This window comes from Nicotiana tomentosiformis, chromosome 7 (assembly GCF_000390325.3).
Source record: "Nicotiana tomentosiformis chromosome 7, ASM39032v3, whole genome shotgun sequence".
Taxonomy (NCBI): Eukaryota; Viridiplantae; Streptophyta; class Magnoliopsida; order Solanales; family Solanaceae; genus Nicotiana; species Nicotiana tomentosiformis.
Window position 1 is genome coordinate 10,234,995 of NC_090818.1, and position 9,080 is coordinate 10,244,074.

Genomic DNA, 9,080 nt, shown 5'->3' on the forward strand with positions numbered 1-9,080 from the left:
CTCAAAAGGTTCTAAATAATCTTCACATCATACGTAAGTTATTATTACACTTTTGAGTTGGATAAAGACATCGTTTGAGAATGTATACGGTCTTACACCTATCATGAGGAGGTAGAGAGGTTGTTTCTGATATATTATGAAAAAAATTATAAAAAAATAATTAATAATAATAATAATGAAAGAGCACCTCCAATTATAAAATTTCCTTAAAAATGGCCTAAAGACTATAAAAAAAATAAAAAATAAAAAGTGGCTAGGAGGTCTACTATACAGCAGGAATTGGCACATGGGAGTGAATGATATCAATTTACCCTAAGTTGTTAAAATGTCACATTTAATCCAAGCACAAAGCGTCCACCTTGGTATGATGACCTTAATTAGTGGCAAAATTGGAATAAAAAACTTAGATAGGTAAAGAATTATAAGATCAAAAACTTAGGTAGCTTCTCAGCTGAATAAGCTCAAGTAATGGAGAATCACCATTGTATGGCTTAGTGGTCGATGGAAATTTAATGAACCATGAGAGATTAAAGTTTAAATTTCATTAGAGACAAAAAGAATTAACGTAATTTTTTTCCATATATATGTTTATATATTTGAATTTTAGTAGACAAAGTTACTAAATACCGTATAATCTTTATTGGTGCGAATTTGCATGTACTCAATAAATTAGTAAAATTACGCACAAGCTGATTTAGTCGTATATTAGAAAAAGAATCTAAGTGATTGAGAAAAACAAATTAAAATTACCTTAAATACAGTGAATTGTAACAAATAGGTAAAGTGAAACTTTGGAAAGGAAGAAAGCAATTCTGATGGAAACGAATAAGAGAAGCTTAGGCGGTTAGACCAATCGGAAGAAGTGATTCCCGTAGTTTAAAGTGCCTTTGATTACCAATATACAAGGAGAGGGGGGAATGAATGTCAAATCCGAAACAAATGGAAAAGTTAGTTTCGTGTATAGTGAGTCTAGTGCTTCCCTTTAATCTAGAAGCATTGTGGAATCTAATTTTTTTCGAACTCCCTATTGTATTTAATTTTTATATGTGGTTCTAATCTTGTTACTCTTACTTCCACTAGCAAGAGAACTTCCGTTCGTAATATACTCCTAGGGATATAATTGTACTTATTGAAGCGAGCTACTTTAACTGTCAAAGGAACGGAGAAACTCGAATTAGACGAGAGGCAGGGATGTAATTTCAAAGAGGCTCGAACGGATCCAAAAATCGGACAGAAGACAGTGAGTAGATTCAAGAGGATAAATATATCAAATTAAGAATTATCAATTTTGATGAGAAGAAAAAAGAAAAGAGAATATCACTGGTATATTAATACACATTAACCAAAATAAATCATTATAAGTTAGAGAGCTTCCACTACATTTTAGCCTCGATAACATCGAATTATACTTAAACCTTGGATTGACACATTATAATCAGGTTAGCACTGAAACTAATGCGTCACTACTTCTCTTGACCAGATTAATTTCTTGGGCACAATTGCCTACGACACAATATTGATAATGTCACGACCCAAATTTCACCCCACGTAACATATTATGACGGTACCTAGTCTTTACGACTAGGTAAGCCTAACAAAATACGAAAATAACAAAACGAAAGTAAAACTTGGCAACTAACAGCAGTGGATAACTGAATAACTAGTAACAATGCCGCTCGGCATGTACAATAACCAATACTCTATAAATACACAGTATTCCCAAAATTCGGAACATAGTAAGTCACAAGCTACAGGAGAAAACTAGTATCTCTATACACCAGAGTCTAATAAAAGAAGTATAGAAGGTAATTGACATAGGGGAGAATAGAAGGAGACTCCGAGGTCTGCGAACACGACAGATGTATCTTGAAATCTCCGTACAACAGCAAGCACTCTCAGTTAATAGCGGGGCTGATAAGAAGTACCTGGATCTGTACACAAAATATGTGCAGAAGAGTAGAATGAGTACACCACAACGGTACCCAGTAAGTGCCAAGCCTAACCTCGGTCGAGTAGTGACGAGGTCAGGTCTGGCCCACTGGTATATAATAAATAAAGCAGGGGAATATAACATTATATTAAGAGACTAGAATTTAACAAAAGGAAAACATAGTAAAAATAGCAGTACAACACAGGGATAAACAACAGGGGATCTCCCGAGATACCGTCTCGTAGTCCCAAAATAATTATATAGGGAGAACTCCCGAGGTACTGCCTCGTAGTCTCAAAAGTAAATATGCAGGGAGAACTTCCGAGGTACCGCCTCGTAGTCTCAAAAGTAAATATGCAGGGAGAACTCTCGAGGTACCGCCTCGTAGTCTCAAAAGTAAATATGCAGGGAGAACTCCCGAGGTACTGCCTCGTAGTCTCAAAAATAAATGTGCAGGGAGAACGCCTGAGGAACCGCCTTGTAGTCTCAAAAGTAAATGTGCAGGGAGAACTCCTGAGGAACCGAACTCACGAGGAACCGCCTCGTAGTCTCAAAAGTAAACACACAGCTCAAACCGATAAATACAACAGTTAATAGCAAGATTTCTACAGTTATACTGATAAAGAACAAAGAAAAGCAGGAAATCAACTAGGCATGCTTCACAAAGTTCAAATAAGCAGTTAAAGCACGTAGACATGTGATATTAGACTAAACAGGATAACTACATAAATTGGAATAGCTCAATTAAGAATAAAAACAGACTAATACTCATTTAAACGGTATAACTCAAATTAAAGGAAAAACAAGTTGCTACTAAGTAAAATAAATCGGGTTTTATAACAAATAGCCCGTGTACGTACTCGTCACCTCACGTACACGGTGCTCACATAGCACAACAGTACCAAATCCTAAGGGGATTTTCCCTCACACAAAGTTAGGCAAAGCCACTTACCTCGAACCAAGCTCAATTAATCGGTAACAATGCCTTTTTCACGAATATCCGACTCTGAATGGCCCAAATCTAGCCATAATCAATTACATACCATAAATACAACTATAAGAAACTAATCTAATTAATGAAATCAAAGGTAAAGCAAGAAATTAGAAAATCGCCCCAAAAAGCCTCCCTGGGCCCACGTCTCGGAATCGGGTAAAAATCATAAAATATGAACACTCATTCACTCACGATCCCGGTTATGTAATTTGTTTTAGAATCCGACCTCAATTTGAGGTCTAAATCCCCATTTCACAAAAATTCCTAATTCTACCCAAAACCCCCAATTTCCACCATGAAAACAAAAGATTTTTGGTTGAAATCTTAGAAAATGTAGTGAAGATTGAAAGAAACTAGTTTAGAATCACTTACCAATGATTTGGGGAAGAAAGGTTCTTTGAAAAATCGCCTCTAGGGTTTCTTGTTTTGAAAATTTGAGAGAATGAACCAAAGTCTCGTCTAAGTCCCATTTTGATCAGCTGCAGATGCCGCATTTGCGACCTGGGGTTCGCAAATGCGAAGAAACAGTCGCAAAAGCAAAGTCCTCCCATCTCTTTTTTCATCGCAATTGCGATGACTTGTTCGCAATTGCGAACATTTATCTTCCACATTTGTGACCAAATTGATCGCAAATGCGACCAAGCCTGCCCCAGCCCCACTTCGCAAATGCGAACTCTGTCCTCCCCGTAATTACGACCTCTTGATCGCAAATGCGAACTCATGCTGACTCAGGTACTCTTTGCAAATGCGAAGAATTTGCTCACAAATGCGAGCCTATCAGGATTGGGTAATGTTCGCAAATGCGAACACTGATCTCTCAATTGCGAGATCAGACACTAGTTACCAGAAATTGCATAACCAGCTGAGTTTTCTAAGTCCAAACCACTCTGTAGCCTATCCGAAACTCATCCGAGCCCTCGGGGCTCCAAACCAAACATGCACACAAGACTAAAAATATCATACGAACTTGCTCGCGCGATCAAATCGCCAAAATAACACCTAAACTATGAATCGGACACCAAAATCAAATTAAATTTTCAAGAAAATTTAGAATTGCTATATTAATAACCGGACGTCCGAATCACGTCAAACCAACTCCGTTTCTCACCAAATTTGACAGACAAGTCATAAATATAGTATTGGACCTATACCGGATTCCAAAACTAAAATACAGATCCGATATCCAAAAAGTCAAACATTGGTCAAATATTTCAAAGTCATTAAGCCTTTAACTTTCAAATTCCAACAAAGTGCGATAACTGAGGCTAGGGACTTTAGAATTTGATTACGAGAATACGCCCAAGTCCCAAACATGATACGGGCCCACCGGGACCGTCAAAATACGAATCCGGATCTGTTTGCACAAAACGTTGACTGAAGTCAACTCAAATGGATTTTAAGGCAAAAATTTCATATTTTCTCAGTTTTTCACATAAAAACTTTCCGAAAAAATACCCAGACTGTGCACGCAAATCGAAAAATATTAAAATGAGGTATTTAAGGCTAAAAAGCGCAGAATTAGGTTCTAAAACATAAGATGACCTTTCGGGTCATCATAGACAACCAATATTATAAAAGGTGAATGAGTGAAATAAAGTGTTTTAATTACTTATTGCGAGACCAAAAATGTATATTTTTAGCTTCTCCCAAGAATAATAGGCGACAAATATTTTTTGCGTATATGTATATCAATATACATAGGATATACATATTTTATACATTTTATGGCTAGCCAATGCAATTAGTTTCTGCCGACCGACCAATTTATATTTTGAAAAAAACAAAAACTCCAAGGCATGGGGCATAAACCAGCGAATCTCTAAATTTCTGATTTTCTTAATCAATAAAAATATAGTATATCAATACAATAAAATAGATGCACTAAAAATATTTTTTTTTAAATTGAGAGAAACAAAAAAAGGTAAAATATTGTTTTGAACACTAAAGAAACAAATTGCATATTTAGTAGGAGTTCAAGAACACAAAGGTTCTTGTGATGGGCTAGAGAGACTCCCGCTTCTCTCTAGAAAAACTTTTTCCTACTGGCTAACAGCTTCCCTTTCAATCAAGCAACTACCAATCCCCTAAAAATGACTCCAACTACAACAAATTCACAAAAACCCACCCCGTCCTTCATACAAACACTATTGAACTATAATCAATTTCATCACATACCAAATACCTTCCACACAAACCACTCCCACATTGATCTAATCAGATGAAACAACCAATGACATCAATCGAGATACATTTATACCACTATCCACTTTTGATAAAACTCGCCTTTACTCGCCATGAAAATATTCAGTGATAGTTTAAGTTTTTGGTCGTAAAGTGGTCACCAAACTTTACGTACCAAACTTAAAGCATTATGGCAACCCACTAAAGATCTCCCACTTATTGATTTGGGATTGGATATTTTTCTTATATAATTCCAAAAGGAGGAAAATATGACTAAGGCATTGCATAAATGACCTTGGTTTATATTTAATCACTTTCTCTTCATTCGCAAATGCGAACCAAAGTTCATCACCTCAGTTACTCAACTCACGTACTCTGCCATTTGGATTAGATTCCCAGAACTACCCACAGAGTTTTATGATTTTGAAATCTTTAAAAGTGTAGGGACAAAGGTGGGCACCCTTCTAAAGATTGACACTTGCACCTCTGCCACCACTCGGGGACGGTATGCACATATATGCATAGAAGTGCCTCTATAAAAACCACTCAAAACACACATTTTTCTTGGAATGCACCGTCAATAAATTTTATATGAAGGACTCAATATGCTCTGTACTCTATGTGGCAGGCTTGGCCATACCACCAATCTGTGCACTTACCAAACAACATTAAGCATAACGACCATCTATATTCAACACTCATATCCATCAACAACCCACATGGTGCTACTACAAGCACCTCTCAAAGTCCAACTCAACCCCAAACAAAGTCCCTGGAAGGCGAGTGGAAAATAGTACAATTTCCACAAAAACATACGACCCAAAACCCTACTAAGCGAGGAGAAATGCCACTGCTACCCCATTCTAGAGGACGCCCTCCAAAAATGATCAGGCGTACCTACATTCAATGGAGGCTGCTATAACGGACCCCATAGGTAATTAGTTTGCTAATGCTAACACTCACAACCCTACTCAAAAAAAATGAAAGAAAAGACTATGCTACCCCTCCAAAAAATTTTAATGACTCTACAATTAAAATATTACAAGATACATAAGATATTAGCATGATAGAACCAAATTCACCACCTAGTAGGCCTCAAAACCGCAAACCCGTTGCTAGCCCAATAGTAAATCCTTATGAGAGCCCAAATGTAACGGCCAACCTAGAAGACCTAAGCTTAGCCCAGCCACCTAATAACCACATTAAGTATCGGTCATCCTCCACGTCAAAAACACCAACCTTAGCTACCAAACACGTGGAATTCTACTCTGCCTAGCCTCCTCCACATAACACGTCAGCAATTGAACCGCCCACTATGCTCATAACCCAACTGCACAAATAACTTCTTCAGATTACACCATATATCAATACACTTATACTAGCTACTACATCTGGCCCATCTCCACTTCCACACTACAATAACCGAAATAATTTACTCAATACATCCCATGCATCATCACATCCTATACTTCTAGACCAGTCACGTGCTCCCTCAACATAAAATACACCACCTTAACCCATATCAAATCAACCACACACCTTCACCTCTCAGATTAATCACACCACTGCCCCTTCATCATTAATCTCCACTTCAAACACTATTTCTACGAGGCACGCACTGCTAAACCTACAACATATCATGAACAACACTCCTTTAAATTTCCTGCATCTGAGGACAACCTCCTTCACCAACACAACCTACTACAACACCCAATTATCCTTAACACAATCACCATGTGATCTCATCCAAGTCACACCTCTATTCGGGGTAGTGAAACGGTCGATTGCAATAATAATACCCAACAAGGAGTCGGGATCGAATCCACAGAGAGCTGAGATGGGATTAGTGGTATATATTTGGATAAAGCACGTGAAGTATCTTGATTGCACTTCCACAAATATGGTTTTATTTTTACTTCTAAAATTACGTTAAGGATCACAATTCTAAAGATATAAAACTAGAGAATATTATTTTTGGATGATTTTCAAATATATAAAAAGTCCTAGGGGTATGACCTTCACCTAGGTGTTTGCCTAACAAGTTGTAAACTTTAAAACTTGTTTTGTTGGTCGGGGTATATTATAGCAACTAACACTCAAATACCCACTCAATACATCTCGGTAAGAGAATAATTTTTTTCAATTTGGCTTTCTCAAGTCCAAATGGGTATTAAACAAAACAGTTGATAAAATGCTCAAGTTGGGTTTTACTATCTCTAGGTTCAACCCTTTAATTGGGACTATCAATCTCTTGATTTTATCCCAAATTCTTGTTAGCCAAGTTTTCCTAGACTAAGTCTCTCTTTCTCAAATAGAGACCAAGTCAAATAGGCATAAACTAATATTTGCAACCATTAATTCTACAATTAAAGGCAAGAACAAGGCTAAATAATAAAAACCCAACCATAAACAAGCCATATATCAAACACCCATTAGGTTCACACACTAGAGTTGGGTCACAACCCTAGCTAAAAATCTAGCTAATCATAATGGGTATAGAGGAAAATAGAGAAAAAAAGATGATAAAACCCATATTGCAAGATTAAAAGATAAAAATCCAATGTTAAATCACCAAAGCAAGCTAAAGTTGTCTAAAGGAGTAAAGAAAAACTGCTACAGTTCTTTCAATATTCAAAACTTGACCTAATTTCGTGAAAGTAGTCTATTTATACAAAGCTGAAATTTTCGGACAAAATTGCCATTTCGGAGGTTCTGCGGCCGCACAATTATATGTGCGGTCCGCACTTCTCTTCAAATCTTGATAGGAGTTGACTTTTCGGCCGCACAATTCTGGATTGCGGCCGCATATCTCATATTCTGCGGTCTGCATAATTCTGGGTGCGGTCGCACTGGGCTCTTCTGCGGACCGCACATTTCCTGAGTGCAGTCGCATAGCTATTTCTGCGGCCGCACAATTAATATGCGGTCCGCATTTCTTCTTGAGCTTGAAATGTAACTCTCTGAACTTTAGCTCTTATGTAGCTTCTGCGGCTGCACAATAAATGTGCGGTCCGCACAATAAATGTGCGGTCCGCACTTTGTACTGGGGCTCTGTTGATTCTCCTTCACATTCTGCGGCTGCAGATAAAAATTTGCGGTCCGCACTTGAGCTTCTGTGCCTGATTTTTGTCCTTGTTCAGATCACTCCTCCTTGAGTTGGATTTCATCGTAGTGGCTCATTTTCCAATACTCCTGCAGGTAAACATATTTCATCAGTTTTTGGGAATACAATTAGACACTTTTGAACTAAAACGAAAGCTAAAAGGCGCTAATAAGTAGTCAAAATTCCCACTTATCAACTCCCCCAAACTTAAGTTTTTGCCTATCCTCAAGCAGATGAGGTAATTTCCACCTCCGCAAGATAAGAGCTATTCCAGCTAATCTAAGATGAATCAAACACACATCAATTAGGACCAACAATTACCCACAACACTTATGAATTATCAACAAGGCAATGATTTGAAATTTTAAGCACAAATAGTTCTAATGTGACACTAGAGCATCAAGAGTTGACTTTACTCATCAAGGAAGTTCGCTCTTTCATGTAGGTCATTGTGGATCCCAAACTCCTCCTCTACTCTCCGTTAGCATATCTCACTTAAGAATGTAGCACTCACTTCAAAGATTTGTGAAAAGTTCGCTCATCTCTCTCAAAAGAATGTCACAAGTACGGCTCTAAGTACCATATGCTTGCCCCTCATGTAAATCACCACTAATGTAAGTTCACTCGGCTTGAAATCACGTAGGGATTTTTTGGAATGTAATGAAGGCTTTTGGACTAAGGTAGGAAATGTTGGAATAGAATAGGTTCATCTTTCCTTAAGCACTCCATTTTCTCTTTTTGGCTCATGCTTTGCCGACTTTTTGAGTCATTTTCTTTTTCCTTAGGGGAACTAGAGAGACTTAACATCACTCTTTCTTGGTCATGATATTCATTTTCTCCTTCTTTGTTTTCTCCACGCTTTGCATTTTTCC